At 41.7% G+C, this 23,853-nt stretch overlaps 1 protein-coding gene across 1 annotated transcript in view; it reads right to left on the bottom strand.

The window, feature by feature from the left end:
- The window catches only part of itgb5 (integrin, beta 5), a gene marked incomplete in the record, with an annotated part of 81,906 nt that overhangs the window by 31,892 nt on the left and 26,161 nt on the right, over nucleotides 1-23,853 (bottom strand).

Genomic DNA, 23,853 nt, shown 5'->3' with positions numbered 1-23,853 from the left:
AATAATCAAGTGTAAACAGACGTGATCATCCTCATTTGTATCAGGCAAACATCCTCAGTATATTGAAGTAATCGGGCTCCATGTGAAATAAACAAATCAATTCGGTTGTAACACAAAATAAATTCTGTCGGTGGGGTGGGGCGCCCCCCTTGTAGAAAGGTATTCTGAGCAAGGACAATGTTTAATTATATCTAAGTAGAACAGTCAAGTTTTATGGCATTTATGCAGATTTATCAATCAGAAAAAGTAAATCAGAGGAAAACTGAAGGTAACAACTCCATGTACTGACACGGTGATACTTGATCCCTCATTCCAAAATCCTCACATCAGTCAGAACCAATTCATTGCCACATTGGTGAAACCAAGCTTCCGTCACATCAGTCTCTAATTGTCAAAGCCAACAGAGAAATTCTGAGATGCTGTGTTACAGAAGATGCTTACATTGCTTGACAAGGATTTACATAAAACTGTACATTTCTGCAGTAAAACTCCTAAACTTTAAATCCAAATAAAGAGGGAATTATAACAGGGGAGTGCCGACTAAGGAGGAGTTGGATCACTTGTGAATTAAATCACAGTTTAGGAGTGGCTGCTGCTTCCGTCCAAGAGTCTTCATAAATGTTGGGGAGAATGCTTGGCCAGTGAATGCAGGGCAATGAGGAAGAAACACAGAGTCACTGATTTAGACCAGATCCTCAAAGAGGTCAGGCACTCTTCCATGTCAGGAGGAAGTATTTCATCTGATCATCAGTCCAGTGGTCAGCATTGTGCAATACTTGGTCTGGAATCTCAGACATGCGGTCATTTTATTCTTACACAGAACTTTTAAATGTGTGAGGATATCAGGGGGAAAAACTGAGACTGGTTCCATTATTGTGTTGTTTTCTGACACATGAGTGTGCTGCGCCACTCCCAGTCTTTGCTCAGAGGCTGCCACAAGTAGTAGCATGAGGCTGACTTGTGGCACCAGTGCTGGGAACCTGTCCTTAAATGACTGTTTGGGCACACAGAGCATTGATGGGGATTTATATGCCTCCAAGTGTGAAGAGGATAAAAGGAGTGTAAATGCAGCTGCTTTCACAAGGACAAGTCCTGGCTAGCTGCTGGCAGCCCTACAGTCCATAAACACCTCAGTGCTTATTAGATATGTGGGGGAGGTGATAGGTATCCAGTTCCTTTTGTCCTAGAGGCTCTCTTTTTCCAGCTCTTCTTTAAGGCATTATTTAGCAATGAAATGTGCTACGAAATATTTACGCTTTATTCTATTACATGGAGATAGGCAACAGCAACCCCCGCGACCCCATGAGGGATTAAGCGGGTTGGAAAATGGATGGATGGATGGATGGATGGATGGATGGATGGATTCTATTACATGGGTTAAAGCAAAAATAATCAGTTTGACTGAAATTTTTTTCGAGTCAGCCCATATATTCCCGGGACCGTGGAAATAATGCCACATTTGTTACCTCACTTGCTTATTGTGTAATGTCAACTTTAACCAAATCTGGTTGTTTTACAATATGCAATGACCATTCCTGTCTCTGTCCCACCTTTTAGCTTCAGAGCCTTGATGTCATCCTGGACAGCCTCTCCATCCTCTACTTCACTTTCCACATCCATATCATCACCTGGTTAACTTTCATATTTGCAGCATCAAGTTCTTCCTTCACACTTTTGCCAAACTGGTCCAGAGTCTACTTCACAGTTTCAGCTCCCTTCCCTCCCTGTCCTCCAGAAAGTAGGTCCCTGGTTGGTCGCCGCATTTATCAGCTAAGTTGCTGGAAGCCAGTGAATAAACGCTGACAAGCGACATGGCCACATGTGGAAATAATGCATTAATTAACTGCAGGAGCAGCAACAGACCCCTTACCGATGGAAGTTGTCAGATGTTCATTCTGCTCCACTTCCTGACCTGCTGGTTTGCATAAACCCAAAGAAAACCTTTGACCACCACTACTTTCATTCATGCATCTGTGGCCAGTTTGAGACGCTCTTCCAAAAGTTATGATTGAACACCGATGAAGCTCAGTCTGGCAGAGCAGATGTCCGCTTTTCAAAGACACGCCCTACTCTCTTCCTGATTGGCTAATGTCCTGGCTCTGCCAGTTTTAATTGGTTGAGAGCAGCTTCAGTTATTAACCTTGACTAAAAAGTGTAGACAGAACAATTTGTGCTCATTCTCCAAATGACGGAAATCCGTCGCAGCAACAGAGAACTTTAACCCCTGTTCTATTAGCCCACCCAATCACTGACCAGTTTGGGTGCCATTCAGCATGGACATAAATGCTTCCTGCTTTCTTTTGGAAATCAGGGTCTTGGAACAAAAGGTGCAATTTCATCACCGGATCACCAGAAGCTTTTTTAAGAAAAGTCAATGAACACATTTTCATTACGATATTCCTTTTTTATTACACATAACTTCATTTATGGTTTGATTTATTTACATGTCTGGACTGGATGGGCTGCTGCCAACATCTGGAGAGAACCCGATGTCTATTGGACCTTTGATGCCACTTTGAAAAGTGAGGTTGTGTTTAATACTTATTTTATCTGTACATTTCTGAGTTGTTTGTCAAGTACGAACTATGCAAACATCTCTGGTCATCAGAGACCTGCTTACTCAGAACCAAAAGAGGCAGCATTTAGCTTTCATGCTCCTCAGTTTTGAAGAAAACTTCCTGAGAACCTGAAATGTGCAGAAACACTATAGTTTACAGCAGGTTTGGATCAGAGAATCTCACTAATGATCTGTTTGGCTGATCACTGATGTGTAATTGAAGCATAAGATTGGAGTCTAAATTAGGAATTTAACATTTGGTCCCTTTTATGCAATGCTTTGACATAACGTGCTGCCTTTTAAGCAAAACAATAAAGATTTTGTTGTTATGTCTTTCCTTTGATTCCATGTGCAGCGCTTTGGACTGCTTTGTGCCAGATAGGTTTATATGAAAAACATTCACCTTGCCTTACAAAGGTATGTTGCTCTGAGCTGGTGTCGGAGTGAACCTTTGAACAAATGTTATTTTTCTGCTAATTTGCAGATAACTTAAGGAGAAAGTGTATCTGTGTTTGGAGAGTTGAAAACCTGACAACATTCATACCCTTCCATTCATTCCTACAGTTGCACTGCTCAAGGAGGCTGCAAGTTGCAGTAGCCCTGCTGTTTTCGTTCTGCAATTCCTTTTAAAGAACTACAATTCTTCCTTTTTATAGATATTATTGTAACTGTAATATAACATATGTGAGCCCTGCTAAGAGTGAATTATTTATCTGCATTATAAGTTAAGAAAGACTACAAAGGACTATTTATGTTTTTCAGAAAGTCTAGTAAAGGCAAGAGTTAAATCTGTTTCTTCAACGGATACTGTAACCACGTCATGCTTAGATTAATGGTTGTCTGCAAAAGTGAAAAGAACAATTAAAGTGGTGTTAGTTGTGGTGTGTGTGTACAACCAGATTATGCATCAGTAGAGCCATGATTGATCCACCCATAAACCCGTCAGCCTCTGAACTCCATGGCTTCCGGTGTTCTGAAGAGGTGCCAAAGACAATCTGAGCACAGAAGTCCAAACTAAATAACCATCACAGGGCCTTCAGCAGATATTTGTAGCAAGTGTACAGCCTCTTAAACCTGTCAATTATGTCTGCAAAAGGCTACGCCACTTCAGTTGTTCTCTTGGGAGGGTTTAACCCACAGTTCAGCACTGAGATTAATGAACCCTGCTTATAATAAACACAGCTGCAGCAAGTAGGATGAAGGAAAATGTTCAGATCCTCCCTCTTCAGAAACACGTCCATTAAGGTTATCTTATCACAGTCAGCTAGGACCTGCAGCCAAGGGGATGAGGAAGTAGATGGCCTTTAAATCTCTCTGACCCATTCTCTTTTTCCAATCTCTTTTTCTAATTTCAAAGTACTCCTGCAATTCTGATTTATTGTGCGATTATAGAGCTAATGGGGCTTTAAGCAGCGTTTGTATTGTTTGATCTAAGAAAGCAATGCAACCAGGAAGTAAAAATCCCTCAAAAAGAATTCCAGTTAAACATGGAAGATGAAAGCCTGGATCTAGACCTGTTCTGCACACCTTGGTATATGTGAGGAGTGTCATGCTGTTAGTATGTGAGCTGACAGCCTGCTTATGGTTGAGCTGGCAAGTAGGTGTAAAGGCTTAGGTTTGGCAGGGAAAGTTTAAAATGGTTAATGTTCAATGTGTTCTTACAGTTTCGTTTTACGCTTTCACTGAGCTAGGCTGAGCTAACAGCGCCAGCTCCCGCTAGCGTTTTCGAAACAAAGCTTTGCTGATGTGGATGAGTGTGATTTACGGTTATAACAGCTTTATTTCCATTAGGGTTTTATACATCAATGGGACATTAATGTTTGTGTTTTCCGGTCTGCTCATTACAGGCAAATACAGCTTAAAAGTCAACGCAAGTATGGTTAGTTTTAAACATAGTTTGTTTTCGTTATGCTCCACCATCATTCAATGGTGGAGCATAACGATGAGCGTTATTATGAGCGTTATTATATCAATAATAGGGAAGATTAATGTCAATTTAATGGTGTTTTGTGTAACTTTAGGATTAACACAACAAACTAAAGACAGATTGCTACAGCGCCCACTAGCTTCCTGGAATGAAATAATTGCAGTAATAAAATCAAGTGTCCTAAACGTATGGATTTTACTGAGGAAATCATTCTTTATTTTCTCAAATAACAGTTTGCCTAACTCGGATTTGCATTGTGAAAGGGTTCAAACATATATCTGTCAGGGTTTAGTTTTGACTTGGCTTTTGTTTACTATTAGTTTTCAGTTTTCCCTCTTTGTTAGGGTTTTAGTTATGATTTGACTTTATTTTCTTTTAGTTTTCAGCTCCTCCTCCCCCTCACTCAGCTTTCCCTCCACTCCCTCTGCAGTCAGTCACACCTGTTGGTCATTAATCAGTCAGACTCATTTCACCTGCCAGCCTCCTTACTTAAACCTCCGTCTGTTGTCACTCCTCTGCCGGTTCGTCATCATGCTACACCTACTCTGTGTGTTCTCTGCTTGTTGCTGGAATCCTGCCACCTCTGCTTCTCTTTTACCTCAGCTTGCCATGGATTATTCCAGTCTCGTCGGTGCAACTATCCTGTTGAGACTCTGACCTGCAAGTATTCACCCAGCCAAGCTAACAATCCTGTTGTGACTCAGACCTGCAAGTATTCACCCAGCCAAGCTAACAATCCTGTTGTGACTCTGACCTGCAAGTATTCAGCTGCCAAGCTACTAATCCCGTTGTGGCTCTGCTCTGGCTCACTCTCTGCCGTGCTGTGGATCCAGCTACTGTGCTCTGGTCTCCTAGAACTCTCCGAGCCGTCAGCTCCTGCCATCATCTACACCCCTGTTCCAGTTTAGCCTTGCCGTTCTGGTTTCATCATCCACTACTACATCTACCTTTCAATTTTAGCTCTGTGTGTGTGGTTCTGAGTTAATTGAAGACAAAATCCTGACAATATCAAATGTTGTTCTAAATTAGTCTTAAAACAGTCTTTAACTTTGGTTCTCTAACTTGGATCTGCAATGAACCAGGATTCACTGCATCATTCTGATGATGGTTTTCAACTATTTTTTATTTTGCCCCCCCTCCCCCCCAATACTGACTGAGTATTAGGAGGGGGGGGGGGGGGGCAGAGATAAAGAAATGTTTCTTTATCTCTGTTTCTTAAACCCTGATTCTACCAATAAACTTGCCTTGCCATTTCCTAGCTTTTAGATTTAGTTTGCCTTCATCTTTGTTTAATAAAAGTATCAACATAACCAACAATAAACTAGAGCACAAAGTGCAGAAAATGTTATTTAGGAACTAAACTTTAAGACAAACGTTTTTACAGTCACTGTTTTTGCATTTCAGCCTCTCTTTTTTGTGCAATAAGACATAAGCAACTTTAATTTAATTTTATATGCACCTTATTGTAAGTTTATTTGGGGTCATACTACCATGTTAAACTAGAAAAACAGAACAGAAACAGTAAAGACCAGCTGACAGAAGCTCAGTGAAAAGAAAGGAGTAGAAACCTCTACAGCTGCAAGTAAGAAACTGCAGGATTGTAGGGTTTTGCAAGAACTTAAAAACGAATCAAAGACTGCAGCAGTAATTTCTTAGCAGGCATCAGGTAGATACCAACTGACTTACAGCCTGTCTAATATGTCACATTGGGAGCTTAAAAATGTACATTAATGGAATTAGAACCCAGTTTGTGTTTTGCTATTACAGCCTAGCAATGCATATTTCTTTCGAAAGCACATTTAGAAACAGGCTTATACAAACATTTGGAGCTTATGTATAAAATTGGTGGTTAAGTTAACTTTTTTGCACAAAAACATGTTTGAAACAGACAGGAGCACCAACAAAGCTCGTAATGGCAGGATTAAAGAAAGAAATGTGCAAAGATGTGTTGGGGGGGAGTGTTGGATATGCAAATACTTCTTTATCTGGTTTGCAACATTTTAGGTCATCATGCTGAACTCAGTAACCCTCATCAGGAATGCAGTGCATGTCTGACGGGATGTGACAGCTAGCAGAGCGTCTGGATGTTGGGTCGTTTGGTTCCCACTGCTGATGTGAAGTGGGAAGAGCTTACACTTCCTGCAGGAGAGCTCAAAGAGCTGCCCGTGTCCCAGAAGCTGGTGTGTGTGTGTGTGTGTGTGTGTGTGTGCGTGCGGAAAGAAAACATAAGGCAGTAACCTCCAAATTCTCCAGTTCCACTCTGGATGTTGGCCCTACGTCTGCTCTTAGGCAAAACTCCACTGGATGTTTGAAATGCTTGCGGTGTTGTAGAGTTTGCCAGAGCGAATCAAAAAGTTCAGAAAAAAAAAAAAGGAGAGTGAAGAGGAAAGTAGTCCTTCTTTGGGGAGGCTTTCCTGTGGAAAGTTCTACAGAGCACGTTTGCGTAAAATTGTTGGAATAAGGTACACATAACATTTATAAACAGAGGTTCATTTCCAAACTAAACGTAACCAAGGGGTAGAAATGTCTCTCAAAATAAAAAAAATACAGACATAATGTTTCATATTGTTTGGACATTGCTTGTGGTGTTCCACGGGGATCAGTGTTAGTTCTCAAACTTTTTGCATCATACATATAAACAGAGTCTCAGAGACATTGCACTACTTAATTTAAATGTGCTGTTGTATTATGAAGTGAAAGAAATTAAATAATTAATATTATGGTTTGAAAACATACATCCAATTATGCACAATCAGCCTGTGAGATAATGCAGGCTCTTGGGTTCATGACAACAAGACATTTATTGGATTTTCCTTGAGAAACTTATTGTCTATGCATTTAGCGTCCATTAAACACATCACATGGAAGAGTGCCAACACAAACTTGAAAACATACGTTGAGGAACGCCAAAAAGCATAGCTTGCCATAGATGGTGTGATCCTTGCCTACCTTTCTCTAATCTCTAATCATTTTAGTACTCATTAATGTAGGTCCAATCTTATCTCCAATCTTCAGCTAAACAGGCTCAGGTTGGGAAACCATTTCACCATATGCCTGAGCTAATTCTCAGTTTTTTGGCTCATTGCAATAGCAAACGGACTTAAATCGGAGACCACCAGACTGAGTGAAAGTCCGGTGGCTTCTGATTTAAGCCTATTTGCCCACCCACCATAGATTGTAACACTTAAGTACCCCTCAGTACCCAAATGAGTCCAAGTTTTGCAGAAATTCCTCCAACTTTTATTGGACACATGAAGCTTTGGCTTCATGGTTGTTTTTGACATCAGTCCTCAAAGTTCAGATTAAAAACAGGACAGAAAGAAGCTGATGCCTTGGTTAGATTAAAACAGTGTTAGTACAGGAAATCGTGGCTGTTACTTTAAGCATGTCAGGAAAAGAAAAGTCTTCCATCACATTTAAGTTCAACCAATATACCTCAAGAGCCTCATTATCTGTTCATTTGTTCCGTTCACAGCACATATTCTGCTCATATTCTCACAAACAATCTAAAATATACATAGAGTTCACTCAACATGAGCAGCGTTCCAGTTATTAATGGCCTCATCCAGCATATGCGGTGTGTGTTTTTTAGTCTGACTTCATTTAAACAAAGCAAAATTGTCAAATGACAGAGCTTTGCACAACCATTTCAGAGCAGACCAACTTAAAAAAACCTACCAAGCTGCCCCTCCCTGACACTAAGAGGCAACACACTGTGGCAGCAGGCCCTCAAACAACAGTCTGACTCCAGAACAATATAACTGTAAAACACTAAATTATATAGCGAGCTGAGGGATGAGCTTACAGCTCAGACAAGCCTCTAAATCTTAGTGTCACTTTGGGTTTAAATAAAGAAAAGAAAAAAAACATGCAAAATCAATTCTGCAAAAGCTGCTGTCATCATGGCTTCCAGACTGCAGAGTGGGATGAAGATAATTTCCTTTTTAAAAAGAGGACTTTTGAAATATTCAAGGTTCAGAGAGTAAACATTTAGTATAGCTCTAAGGGAACTGGAAGAGATTCCTACACATTTGCGGTCAGTCATTTCAGTGACACAGAAATATTTCAACTACACGCCAGGGAACTGGAGACAAAAGAGATGCTGGCAGGCCAGCAAGAGGAGGCAAGAAGACGAGCAACAGAGAACGCCTGTAAATACGTCTGGGGGGATGGCAGGTTGCAGAAATGTGGCCACTCAGTGAACAGCCAACTGAGACACAGACATTTTTACATAAACTGTTTGCAGACAGAACGTAAGAAAACACTATGCCACAGCTGAAGATATGCTTCCGGCTCATCAGGACTCGGTCTAAGATTACATAACGTCGCTCTAATTTGGTCTCAATAATGAGGAATGAATGCTGATCTTCCTTCAGGGACATTCGGCTAGGAAATGTTCTGTTCTGATAGGACAGAGACAACACACCGTGCTCCTCCAGTCTGCCAACCCAAATCGTGGCGCCACTTTGCACGGATAAAAAAAAGACACATAAGAGACTTAAAGTTTAGATTCAAGGAGAAGATGGTTGCTTTAAGAGATTTATGTCAGAGCTGCAGCAGAAATAGACTGACTGATGAACATAACTGGTTTGTTCCACCTTGATCTTTGGCTTTCAAGTCCAACAATTAAAAATCTGACAGTCAGAATGTTTAAATAATCCCTGAGGATACCTGAGTTGCTACAGTGGCTCAGTTAAAATATCGATATTTTAACTATGATTAGTTAAAATATCTGAAATGTAGAACCATATAAAATAAATAAGGATAGTGTTAGCTAAAGAATAAAAAGTCTGTAAAAAGTTTACATTTAAGTAATAAGTACAAAATTGGATGTTCTGATCAGATTCAAGCAGAAATAACACATGTTTATGTAACACATACATAACACATATGTTACATAAACCATACTCTGTCACTTGCATTCTTGCCACTTTTTGCCCAGTATGATAGAATCAGTTTATTGTAGTTGTTGCCACAGGAAGGAGTTCTACAGTCTAATGGCCACAGGTAGGAAGGACTTCCTGTGGCGCTCTGCATCAAGGTGGAGGCAGCGCTGGTTAATTCACACTAACAAAACTCACTTGACTACTTTTGTTGTCACGGTGCTATCCAAGGAAGTCAGAGAAGGCAAGCAGAAGGAACTGTATTTTCTATGGCGACACGTCTGATATCCATCCTAACCAACAATGGACTAACAAAGGTCGGATGACCAGTGTTCAACAGGTCAGACACTCCAAACTTGCTCTCTCTGTGTGCTGCAACCGGCCAAAAATCATCAGCATCTGATGATTTGCATCTGTACAACAGGTGCTAGATATCTCAGCAGACACAAAGAGCAGGATAAAAGGAAAGTGGGGCACTTCAGTTAAGTCAAGATCACACTCAACCACTGAAACTGACAGCTCAGTGAAAAAAAAAAGGGGAACCCAACAGCTTAGAGAAGCGCAACCTTCACTTCGGGAACAGAAGACTTCCTGCGGGAGACTGACATACAGTCTGGGTGATGACCAACACTCGGCCCTGAGAGTTCTTTAAGAAAACACACGTCACCGTGTCTTATAGGAAGAACCTTCCACCCTCAGACACGGCAGGCCTCAGTTAGCACAGTTAATGCAGAAGTTCACGCTGGGACAGTTAGAAATACAGAGAACGAGGAGGACCTGTTTGCATGGGCGGTTCTAGACAGGGGCCAACAGGGGCCAGTGCCCCTGCAAAACTGGTCAGGGCCCCTGTTATGGCCCCTGTACTAAAGACATAATACAGAATCAATTTCTTATGATATATGCTGGAACAGGTTGGTCAGTTGGGCACATTTAAGTTTTGACCTTGACATTTTTATTTTAACAATTTTTAAATTAATGTGTTTAACTTTCAGCTTCAGCAGTATTGAGACAGGATCACAGTTTTCAGGGGTCTGCAACCTGCAGTTCCAGAGCCACAAGTGGATCTTTGGCTCAGTGGCCCACTTTTTATATTACATGATTACATTTTGCCCTGTTTTAAATATTTTTTTCTTTGCCCCCATGAAAAAACACTGGCCCCAGCCTGGCCCCCTTGGTAAATTTGGTCTAGACCCACCACTGCCTGTTTGGAAGGTTTGTCAGGAAGAAACCTCCTTTCTTTTGAAATAACACAGCAGTACAGCTTAGGTTGGTGAAGCTGCTTCAAAAACAGAGCACCACAGATCTGGAACAATGTCATTTCATAAGACAAAAGCAAAGGGAAGAGTAAGCTTCGATAAAACCAGATGCAAATCCCAAATCTTGTTTTTAAGCATGGTGGAGGAGGGATAGGCACCTTGTCTAACATCAAGTTGATTAATGAGATCCTCTGAATAAGAAAGCATTCTTAAGCTAAACAGGAAACTGTCCTTCAACTGAGGCTTGTCCCCAACCCGCGTCGTCCAAGATGACAGCAGACTCCAACACAGCAACAAATTACTCAAAATGGCTAAAAATGGGAAGAATCCTTGTATTAGAATGGCCGACTCAAAGTCCAGAGCTAGAATGCTTAAAATAGCTGAAAATACCAGAGAAACAAATGAAAGCGTGGGCCATATCTACCAATATGGGAGACTGATAAAGTCAATGATTACCTGGCACTACTTACATACCCCTATAAAAAGGACAAGAGCAGTAAACCAGAGTTATGTTCGAAGCGGAATAGAAATTTGGAAAATATGAATAATGGGAGCATAGCAAGATAAACAATCATGAGGGTGTAATAGTCCAGACCTCAGTCTGCAGCTGTAAACTTCAAGGAACTGAAGCAACATTGTGAATAAATATGGGTCAAAGTTTCACCAGCAGCTGTGAGGGGCTAATTAGTCCATCAGAAGTGGATAAATGAGGGTCAACCTGGCTTTCCTCTTCAACCAAACTTTATGATCAAAAAGGAGGTACCTTTTTTCATGTGAGTATACTTTAAATGGCTACAACAGTAACCATCAGTGGCCATCAACGAACAGCTTGCAGAAGTTTGAACTTCATATTTGACCAACAAGAGAAAAATTTGTTAGAGCAAGATTGGCCTCACAATGGCTCGCTTCCCAAACAGCACAGACCCCCATAAATCTTTTAATGAGCCTCTGCAGACTGACCGTCAATCATTTCCAGAGTTACTAAACGGTACTCTGTTATTTGCAGACCACAGCGTTAACAAAACACCGTCATGTTTAACCACTCAAAAACAGATTGTCCAATCAAACTGTTGAATATATTCATTTACCAGAAAGTTTATGTTCTACTTGGGTGTAGGATATGTGTCCCCTTAAAGGGCAGTTAAAACAATTTCTGTCTTTGACACATTTCTTCTGACACATTTCTGTCTTTGTATTATTTTTACGGGTCGCCATGGAAGTAAAACAGCTTTAAGTATGTGGGTTGGTAAATGGACAGGCCAAGACAGGCTCTCCCTTCCCAGCAGAGCCAAGCAAAGTTCATGATCAGAAAAAATGAGCTGGATATTGTCTTTAGCTTCCTGCGGAGGACTTCCTCTCTCTGTGGTCCAAAAGCCTTTCACTGCTGCAGAGAGAACACCTGAGCAGCGTTTGGCAGGTTTGGACTGCAGCAGCAGCAGCAGCACATTACTGGCAGACAACAATGATCGGCAGGCACAAAAACAGTGTTTACCTCTAGTTTCTACTCAGTGTCTGAATCACAGCATGCCTGAGCTGTGGCTGACATACCTCACCAGAGGCAAAAAAAATAAAAAAAAATAAAAAATAACACACAACCAGGTTTTTCCTAAAATCTAAAGATTTTAACAATGGTATCTGAAACCGAGGGAAAGTTTATAGGGCCTTTCAAGAAGGATCCATATGCCTTGAATCTCTGTTGAATTTCTTCTCAAAGAAACAGCTAAGAGACCATCTGTGACTCTGGAGGAGCTGCAGAGGTGCATAGCTCCGGCGGTGGAATTTGTTGACAAGTCTTGAAATGTAACAGGAAAAAAAAAAAAAGAGATTGCAGACAGGGCCCTTCACGGCTTTCTTTCTAACAGTTTGGAGACAAAGGTGTTCTGGTCAGAGCTGAACCTTATGGTTGGCATCGCCCTGAAAGCATTATTCCCACAGCGAAACTTGGTGGTGGCAACAGGATGCTACGGGATGCTTGACTACCTTCTGTCTTTTCAGAATTTAAAAGTATGAGTGAAAGTATATTTAAATGTGTGTGTGTGTGTGTGTGTGTGTGTGTGTGTGTGTGTGTGTGTGTGTGTGTGTGTGTGTGTGTGTGTGTGTGAGAGAGAGAGACAGGGGCCCTGCAGACCTAGCTCTGATCCCCTTCAGAGCCATCTGCAGCAATTCCCATCTCTGACATTCTAACTAAATATTCAGCACAGAGATACTAACAATCAGAGCAGAGTACTAAAACCCTTCTTTATTATGTTATTTACATTGTAGATTATGAGAGAGTAAAAAACACTCTGGCCTTAGGAAAGAAAAATGCTAACATCCTGTTCTGGGACATATTTATCTCCTGATGTGACTCAGTTCCCCTGAGCTCAGTGCTGTAGTTGTTGGCCACACAGTGGTGCTGCTTAGTGACTGCATTTGGGCATGGTTGTTCAAGGTAGAAAGGAAAAGACAGCCTGGGTGTGGACAGCATTAGAATTCATTTAGACCAGCATTGACTTGTTTTTCCTACTTTGTGATTCAACCTTAAAACTGTCTTCTAAGCTTTCCATGCTTCCCAGGACTTCCACAAACCTTTTTTTTTTATTTGATTTGTCTTGATCCTTAGGAGACCATTTTGTGAATTCATCATTTTATACCTCTGTAGCCATGGATTACTCTAACTCCAAACCTGGACCAATTAGGCTGATTGTGTCTCATTTTTTAAATGGTGGGTCACACATTAAATAAAAGGTGCAGTAACAAATCAGCTGCTGACCATAATCAGATCATTTTCAGCTTAAGAAACCCTGAACTAACTAGTGGCAAGTAAATAAAATAAAGCAGAAAGCAGAGAAATAATTGGATGTTTTTTCAGATGTTCGCTAGCGCATCAAATGAAGCGCTACCGGGTCACACTTTAAACTACACTTTTCAGTGTAGATGCTGTTACTGAGGGAAGAAACTGAATGTCAGATATTTTCAGTGTCATTCAGGTGTTTCAATACGATTATAAAGCTTAATTTAAAAGAAAACTGTAATGTTTAAGGCAGGTTGAGGCATGTCTGTGGATCAGTTTGGCTGAGAGAAAAACAGAGATCCTTCTTTTGAGCTTGCAGTCCCTCAGTCATGGAACATGCTGGATTTGAAAATGTTTGCAGCCTTTTGGAAATATCAGAGTTAAGGTTGAGCCCTTTGTTTTAATGTTGGGGGTGCTAATCATGCAGCCTGGTTTATAGCAGCTAACCTCTCAAAAAGGCTCATCGTCAACTTATCGCTGCTCTTAGTATAAATAATTACTGACCATTTATGGCATGAAGGCTAGAAAAATATATCATATTATTTTATTACAGAACTTTAGGAGAAATTGTAATTGGCTAAAATTAGTATCGGCAGATCAAAACTGAAATCTGCCAAAACATTTGGTTCCGTCCATCCCCAACATTGATGCAACTTATAATAAATCCAGCTGTTGCAGAACTGCAGAGCTCCTTCAGTGATAGATGGCTACATGCTTGGTGCAAAAAGGAGCATTATCCCAGATCCTTCCTCCCAGCAGCTGTTTATAATCTCTTTAAAACCATCGCTGCTACCAACAGTGGCGGCTGGCCCATAGGGGGCGCTCGGGCTCTCCCCTCCCTAGATGTGGAGGGGAAAAGTCAAAATATATATAGATTTTAAAAGTATTATTAATGTCAGTTTTTACTTAATAGTACGTGGCTACATGTAATAAGAATTATTAAAACACTTCTACTAATTGACTCTATCAATTGACTCTCATTTAACAGTGCATTTCCACCAACAGAACGTATCATTTCTCTTCTTCTACACTTGTGGGGCTGTCACTCAAGGAGCCCTACAAGTGTAGCGAAATAACCAATCGTATACTGTTGCTAGGGAAGATTTATAAATATTTGGCCAATCAGCATCGCCAAAATGAATAGGTTTGGGGCTCCTGGAGTCATAGCCCTAGCTGCACAGTGATAGGTACATTCACGCTACATCCGGGTCACGGTGGTCGGCAAAAACAGTACTGTTTTCGCTTACCAGCGTGACAAACGGGTGAATTAGAGCGTACTTTTAGTTTATTTTTGGAATCTAAATAATGCCTACGACTTGTTGTGCTCCCGGTTGCACACAGAGGCATTCCAAATCGTCGGATGTACGTTTCTTTCGTTTACCGAAGGATGAAGAAAGAAGAAAGAAATGGATAAATTTCAATGAAAAGGATGCAGGCAGACAATCCTAATCGACTGTGGGAGCCATCATACCATGACAGAATTTGCAGTCTACACTTCATCTCCGGTAAATACAACTTAATTTTGCACTAGTCATTGTTCTACTTAAATCATTATATAAATAAAAAATTAGGATATATATTTAAGTCAAGACGTAAACGTTCGTTTTGTAATAATATACGTACATGTACAATGTATGCAAACCCTCTGGTATGAGATGTGAAAAGGATTAATAAGACAAAACCACCAAAATAATCCTTTGTGAACAATGTTTTTTTATTAATTAAATGCTTTTTGTGGAATCGTAGTAATTTTCTGACTTTTAATTTAAATGCATGTACTGGGTTAGGCAGGGAAATCTATTGGCCAGCCCCACCAAGATTTTTTTTTTACCAGCCGCCACTGGCTTCCAACAAACCCAGTAAGTATATACTGTACGTCTCAGCTGTTTTTGTAGCTTTTTTATTAGTTTTAAATAGTCTGTTGTTGCTTTTCGTGCACAAATATACCAACATTAGGGGTGGACAATTATTCAATATCAATATATATATATACCACAATATAACTTATTCAATAACGGTGATATGACATTTCTGATATTTCAATATTACAGTCTATGATTACAGCATTTGTCACTGTCTGATGTATAAGGTTTTATGTAGTTTTATGTGTTTTATTTTTTAAAGAAAATATGTCTAAATTGATCCATTGTATATATGAAGATTCACTGTATATAACTGAATGCACCTTTCCTACTCTGCACCTTCTTGTATGAACCGATGTGGCAAGTGAACTTCTCCATTGTGAGATCAATAAAGCCTATCTTATCTTAAATTGTTATATTGGAGGACTTTTATAAACATGGCAAAATCATTGTCTTACATTTCTACAAGCAACTGTTGTGGGAATTCTTGGCGGTCTTTCTCGGGCTTTTGTTCTGTTTATATTGATATTGTAATTATGTTGTATCTACTGAAATTAAGAAATATATTGCAATACAATTTCTGGCCATATTGTGTATCCATGACTGACATGGTATTCTGAGCGTGCAATTTTTAATAACTATACAATATTATTTTTCTCATGTTATAAATTTGCCCTTAATGTGCAGTCTCTTGTTCTTTTTTTCTTTTTGTTTCTTTGTTTTTATATTTTTTTCTCCTTTGTGTGAATCTGCATGCTTCCATTTACCGTTGCTGCTGGTACACCTGCATTTCCTCCCTGTGGGACAATACAGCAGATTTCTATGCTAGTTGCTTTCATATCCTGGATTCTGGATTCAGGAGCTCTCTGTTTTTTTCCCTTATTAACAGAATGTTAATTACAGCACAGTGTGGGTCGAACATCAAGGAAGCAGCTGGAATTCTTTTTAACCCACAGATAACGACAGTAAGATGATCTCCATCAGGTGCTGAGACCCCAACCTCTGGGGGCCTCCATGTATTTCAAGATCTCATAAAACTGAACGGGCCTCACCTCAGCAGACTTCACAGGGACCTGTGAAAACAGCTGTGGACTGTCATGGAAAGATTTCTACCCTTCTCCTCGGTTTCCATATTCGATCTCTCAAATGGAAGCAACACAGATCCAGCACTCACTTGATTATCCTAACAGACACATCAGTGGTGTCTGCAGCTTCTGACTTCTAAAGGAACTTCCTGAGCTGTTTCACAAATGCTATGATGTAAATCTTCACATCTAGCTGCTTTTCTGTGAGAGGATTAGCTAAACTAAGGAATCCACGTCTAACACAAAAATGATGTGGTCTAAAAATACACAACAAGGCTTCAGCATAAAGTCCTGTGAAATGTGGTGGGCTAACTTGTTACAGATGGCAAACACAGACTCTTCTAATTGTCTGTCCTGGTTAGGGGAGATGGTTCATCTCACAGGAATCATTGGATGGAGAGGCAGCTGAGAAATGCACTTTTGACAAAAAACGTTCTCTCCTAACAGACTACTTGGCCTGCCCTGATTAGTGATTGGTTGATCCATCGACCCATTTTCTAACACTTCTATCTCTTGTGGGGTCATGCAGGGTGCTGGTGCCTATCTCCAGCTGTCAATGGGCGAGAGGCAGGGTACACCCTGGACAGGTCGCCAGTCTATCGCAGGTGATTGGTTGATTAGAAACTACCAGACCTAACAACGACACTCTGGTGTGGAAGCTGTTTCTGAATGAGGATGACATTCTCAGCGTCACTGAGGTGTTAACCAAATGAAGTATGCAGAAGCACGCGAGGGGAAAAGGAATAATTTTCTATAGAAGCATGCTGGCTCTTCGTTCAGCTGCTACCTAACTCAAACGGGAAGTGAGACCTCAGTAGGTGACAGAAAGCTCAACGTGTACAAAAGGATAAAACTCCTCAACTTTGCTGTAGAGTCAAATTCTCTCTGTCAAGCAGCATTTTGGATTTGGAACGCTGCAGGAAATAAAATGGAAAATACTGTTTACAGCTAGCAATGCTAATTATGCTAACACAATAGCCATGGAGCTTAATATTAGACTACGTTCACACTGCAGGCCTTGACGCTCAATTCCGATTTTTTTGTGAAATTGGATTTTTTTGCGTGTCCGTTCACATTTCCAAATATATGTGACTAGTATGTGATCTCCTGTGTGAACTGCATTCATACACCTAAGTGTCCCACATGCGCAGTAGAGGACGCGATGACGTCATACGTAGCAAGCGTGCTCAGTGTTTGCGGAAGTAAACATGGATCGTAATGCTGTAGCGTATCTTGCGTTCTTTAAGTTCTTCTCCAGCCGGAGCCAGCACGTTGCCAACGCAATCTTTTTAGGAAGATTTTTGCCAAATTTTTGGCAATGGCGTTTTGTGGGGCAGTAACGTCCATACAGAGAAACGTGTGGGTGCGGAGTCGAAGCCCGGAATGGTGGGATAGTGTTGTGAGGTGCTTGTTACCGTATCAATAAGTATCGGTGACGTACAGGTCGGATGAATGTGATCTGGTCGTACAGACACAGGTCGCATTTGAAAAGATCAGATATGCATCGCATTCAGGACCACATAGCTAAACGGCCCGGGTCACATTTGAAAAAATCCGATCTGTGTTATTCTGACTGTCAGGAAAAGATCGGATCCAGGTCGCATATGGGCAAATAAATTGGAATTGGGTCACTTCAGGCTGCAATGTGAACGTAGCCTTAGAGACTTAGTTTAGTTTAAAGTGGGAACTGCAATCATTGTAACATCCAGTTTAACTGCAGAGCTGTGACACACAGACTGTTCTCTCTCACACGTACACACAAAAACACATACTTATTTAATGCATATAGTGAGGAACATGCCTCAACTTACATAGACTTCCATTCATTTTCAAGCCTTTCTATGACCTGACCTTGGCACTAGCCCTAACCCTAACCTTTATCAGTTTATACCTAACCTAATTGCCATCTTAGTCCTAAACCTAACCCTTAGCCTAGAAAAGATAGTGAGGACCTTTTTTCGGTCCTCACTTTACATCAAAGTCATCACTTTATTAGTAAAATGAACAAAAAGACCACACACACTTTTTAAAGCATTAATTTTAACACAGTTGTTAATATTGTGAACATATTATGAATACTAAAGAGCAACAATCTGTCTTATGAAAGAATCAAGGAGGTTTGCTGTATTCCTCATCCTTTGGCTTTATTTACCGATACCTCTGTTTCATAACCTGGAAAATTTTACTCTGTTGGTAGATACTGAGTGACAAAGGAAGAGATTGCTCTGTGATTTTGGGCTGTTTTTCAAAAACTATTATTTTTACTATAAGCATTTTATTGTTGTTTATTGTTTTGGGCACAAATCTCTCCTTGGTATATCTCTAGTTATGACTCTTTCTGCAGGCCCACTAACTGCTGTTTACTGCAGGTAGGCCCCTACTTAGTGGGATCTTCTATGGTGATTGCTGAGAGCTGAACGACCTCCGCCTGACAGCTGCTGTTTAGCTCTCCCTCACCCTTAGGAGCCTTTCCACTCTGTCATCTCAGTGCTGGAAGGTAACGACCTCATAGCTTGAGTGTACCGCTGACTCAGGTGAACATGTTGTCTTAATCATCATGGGTTGGGAGGAACACCAACCTGACAGGCCGTGTCCTCCATTTCGCTGGACCATCTTAAACACAGAGCAAAGTTCAATTCTTGCCTTTAACCAAGAAAACAATCCAAGTCTGGAGAGAACTGTTTTCTTTAGTGTGAAGCATGGTCCAAGCTATCCTCTGCTTTAACATAAATAAACACACATGTTCCCATTTACCCTGTGAGGATACACACGTGATTATGCGCATGCGGCTTTGGACCGGCAGTTTTATTTATGAGGTAAAAGAGGGTTTTGGAAAGTAGAGCCATGCTATTTCTGGCAACAGGAGGCCGCTGGGCTCCTTAGATCATTACTTGGAAGCAGCTGAGGAGGAGATGTGGGTCAGCGGGACAGGAGGACTGCGTAGTCAAGGTTCACTGATTCAAAAGGCGGGAATTTGGGGGGGTGGGGGGGGGCAACCACAGTTCAGAGAATAAACACATCTGTAAAGAGACTGTCTCTCAACAGATGTGATTAATCATTTGCCTCAAGATTTGTTGGAAATGTAAGGTGCGTTACAAATAAAATGTAACGCACTTTACTCTTGGAAATTCTTCCTGTTCGATATGACAGAGTTCAGGTGTTTTTCATTCAGTGTAAACAGAACAAACAGGACTTGAAGTCATTCAAGAACGGAAGGTTGCCTGCTGGACCCAGAGTGAAGAAGTGAAGGTAGCTGACTGCTGTTCGGCATATTTCTCTGTAGCTTCAACCTCTGACAGATACGGGAGCACGGCACACCAACACGGAGGCTTTTACCACTCAGCTTCAGGCATCTGTCCTGAGAACACAAACTGGGCTCGCAAAGATCCATCTGAATTTGTAGAGCAATGTTCTTTGGTAAATGTGACCAAAGTAGAAATATTTGGACATAATGCACAACACCAACCATAGCTTATCAGCATGCCAACTGTAATGCACAGTGGTGTAGGGGTAATGATGTGTGCTGACCTGAAGACCTGAGAAGTCCTTCATGCACCAAGGCAACATGAACTCCCTCTGTTTGACATCTAAAACTTGTCCCAAACTGCATCAAACATGCAATATTGTAAATTCCTCAACCTCAGTGTGAGAGACCAGTAAATAGTAAATGACCTGCACATGGATAGAGCTTTATCAAGTCTGGAGGATTCCAAAGCGCTTTACACTTCGATCAGTCATTCACCCATTGATACGCAAATGGTGGTGAGCTACACTGTAGTCACAGCTGCCCTGGGGCAGACTGACAGAAGCAGGGCTGCCAGACAATCGGCACCACCGGGTTCTCTGACCACCAACAACAGGCAAAGTGGGTAAAATGGGACACAACGACTGAGACGGCCAGAGAGGGGTGTTCGAACTGGCAACCCACCGGTTACTGGATGAACTCCCTAGCTCCTGGGTCAAAGTCATACAGAGTTCTGAGGATTGTTGCGGCTAAAAGGTGGTGCTGAAAGCAGTCCTGGGATTTCAAGGTTTTCCACACACCTTTTCTTTTTGCCTAATTTTAAAGAAATGAAAGCATGGAATCTGTTGTGCTCTTGTGCACTCAACGATACATTTAAACAGTCTAGAAAAGAACTGGTTATTGTTAAGTACTAAAAAGGTAAAGCTGTTGAACTGAAAGGTCAGATAAACAGACAAACAGTATTTCATATTTCTGTGCTTAAAACCAGATCATAGTTCATTCTTTGGATCTGAAAAGTGTCAGGGTTCTCTGTGTTTCCGTGCTCTAACTCTGCTTTATAGGTGGTTCTAGTTGACTGAGGGGCGTGGCCCACACCTGCGGCTCGTCAGGAGCCATCACCACTGTCTTCTTAAGCAGTGCTCAGACAGATGGAAGATGCCAGAGTGTTAACCCAGTCGTGGTATGCCTAGGCCTCTGACCTGTCTCCTGTGCCTCGTACCTGTGAGTTCTTTGAAACCCTGTTTTTGGACTAACTTTGTCTCCTGTTGTTCTCCAGTTTGTCGTGTTTGGATTTACTCACCTGTCTTGACGTCGTGCTCAAGGAACCAGCTCCTCAGAATCCCCGCCGCTCAGATTTTACTCTGGCATCTCCCCTCATACTCCCTTGGTGATACCAAGCCGGGCGTGAGACCCCTCCTTCCTGAATTCACCTGGTTCACCCAAAACACTCCAGTTCTTCCATCTGCTCCTCCCTCGCTTTGGATCCCTTGCCAGCATTACATCTGTCAGCCCTCCAGTCACTCAGCCACCTGTTTCCATCAGCGAGTTACGGTCACAGAGTTCCCTCGTCACTTACTCTCCCCGACTAATTGGTAAGCGGCGCAGCTTCTGGTATTTTCCCCTGGTTCGATCCTCTGTAACATTATTTCCCTTTCTTCCCTCAGTCGTTCCAGCACTGACATTCAGACCTCGCCTATCCCACATGCTGTGTGTTTCCCCGTTATATGAGCCTTTAATAAAAATCTTAAAATTGTTTCTGCCTCCGTCTGTATCTGCATGTGGGCCAAACACTTAAAAACCATGACAAAAATGTCAAAACACATCCTGTCCAATTAGACACTCTAACTCAGCTCTAATGTACATTTAGAGTATGAGAACATTGGCCCATGGGGGGGTGGGGTAGCTGCGGTCGGCAGAATTCTCTTGCCATGTGTCACAATTTGTTTAACTGGTAACTAAATAAAGAAGATGATTAACATGTCTGGGGCCTGGTTACATCAAACCACACCAGAAAATGGCTCAGCAGGATGTTTAGGACCGAGGCCAGGTTGTATAATACTCTACTCTCTGTGACAGAAGCTGGCCCATCCATGGATGACACAGTGCAACATTTACACCAAGTAACAGCCAGCAACCTGTTTGTTCTTCATCCATTGATTAAAAAACCCCAACAGGATTATTATCGTCAAGCTCAGATGCCCCAGCTGAGCCTCTGAAAACCACTGAGCCAATGGAAAGCCTTCTTGTCTCTTGAGGTGAGCGGTGTAGCTTTTAATGGCACCACATGTATCACAAAATGCTTTTATGGTGCACGGCACCACCAGCATTTCTAAGCTGGACAAGGTTCACTATAATTGTTCATTGTCAATTGAATTTTCAGTTTTGTGAATAAATCTATTTGTATGTAATGTAGTTTTCATTCCTATCTAGAACAACCCTTCAGATAAGAGTTTTAATCGATTAGAAACTGTCAAGAAAATTACATATTTCAATGTACATTAGCGAAAACAAGTAATGCGTCGACTGCTACATTCAATGTTACAACTTTTGTGAGGCTGCTTTCTAATATACATCGTGTGATGCTTCTCTGCTCCTAAGATAATGACCTCTCAAGGCAGGTGGAACACCATTTTAATGCCGTTCGTATTATAAAACATGACCTCATACTAAGGATTTCACAGGAAACGATTTGCTCTTTAATATAAGCTCCAGCAGCTTCAGGCTCTTCGTCAGGCGGTAAATGACAGATTAAAAACTGAGTGGGGGGTGGGGGTTTACACACACTCTGACAAAATTTTCTATCAATGAGTTTTACATATCGTGCTTTAGACAGGAAACTCCAGCAAAATGAAAAAGATGGAGGTGAGAGTGTAGCGATGGAGGGTGTGGATCAGGTGTCTATTTGGGTTTTAAACATTGTGCTGCACGGTGAGAGGACAGAGAAGCGACAGAAGGTAGCGGACTGCTAACATTTATAGGGTGATCGGCAGAATCAGTCAATCAGCATCTGTACATTCGCTGCCCGGTTCTGCTCCGACCGCTAACTACTCTGTTCGGCCTGACAATACAGGCGAGTATTGTGCCCTGGGATCAAGCCAGAGCTGGCCTTGCAGCCACAAAGGCCTCTCTGTGGTTTCACATGAGCAACCGTTGGCGGGGGGGTGAGCCAGGAGGTCTCTCACCGCGGTCCTGGACCCGATGTACTGGGAACACAAAACGCTCTGCCTGTCCAATGCACATCCTCCGAGCCAAACAGTTCTTTTCACACAACTTCTGCTGCTCTGTGGGCAGGAGCTAGGACCGCCAGGGAGAGGGCAGGTTCTTCCAGTTGGCATCAGCACATGCATTTTCTGAACAACAGTGTTCTCAGCTGTTCTGCAAAGGTCTTAGAGGTGTGTTATGTTTCTTGTCTCATGCAGACCAAGAAACCCAGCAGACGGGTCAGGGAGAATGTTACGTTAAAGATGAAAGCAGGGTGAGGTTCTAAAATGTCCCAGAGCTCTGTTCAGTCCATCATCTGAACATGGAGAGAGGATGGAGTACTTTCCAACACATGGCCGCCCACCTAAACCCACACGGCTGGACAAAGAGAGCGTTAATAGGAGACGTAGCCAGAAGGACCACAGTAACTCTGGAGGAGCTGGAAAGATCCACAGCTCAAGTGGTAGAATCTGCAGGCAGGATGGCTATCATTTGTGCTTTTTGCAATCATGGCTTTTTAGAAAATCGTTCCAGCAGGACAGCCGCCCTGTTCATACAGCCAGAGCTGCAATGTGATGGTTTAGATCAAAGCAGAATCATTTATAGGAATGGACCAGCCAAAGCCAGGACCTAATTAGCAGTAAGAATCTGTGGTAAAACTTGAAGATTGAGCTCAGTCGGAGTGGTCTAGATGCAACCATTTCAGCATCTAGATGTGGAAAACTGTGGAAGACATACCTTAAAACCCTTCCAGGTGCCACTGGATTGTAAAGTGCTTCAAGAAAGGATTTACTCAAGGGAACAAACGCACAGCAGATTTTTTACATCGTTATTATCAGTTTGCTTCCACCGTCTCTTTCAGGAAAAAAATCCACTGAGGTTTGAGGTTGTAATGTGACAAAATGTGAGGAAGTTGGGCAGGTACGAATAATTTTACTATAAGCATGGCAGATGCTCGCTGTGTGAAAGAAGTCGACCCTGACTTGTTGAGGAGAGGCTCCGGCACACCTGAGTCAAAGACCTGAAAGACCAGCTGATCATCAAGGTCCGAGAAGGTTTTTTTTT

This window comes from Fundulus heteroclitus, chromosome 7 (genome assembly GCF_011125445.2).
Source record: "Fundulus heteroclitus isolate FHET01 chromosome 7, MU-UCD_Fhet_4.1, whole genome shotgun sequence".
In the NCBI taxonomy this organism is placed as follows: Eukaryota; Metazoa; Chordata; class Actinopteri; order Cyprinodontiformes; family Fundulidae; genus Fundulus; species Fundulus heteroclitus.
Note: the sequence above shows the minus strand (reverse complement) of the source record. Positions and strands in the feature narration are given on the sequence as shown.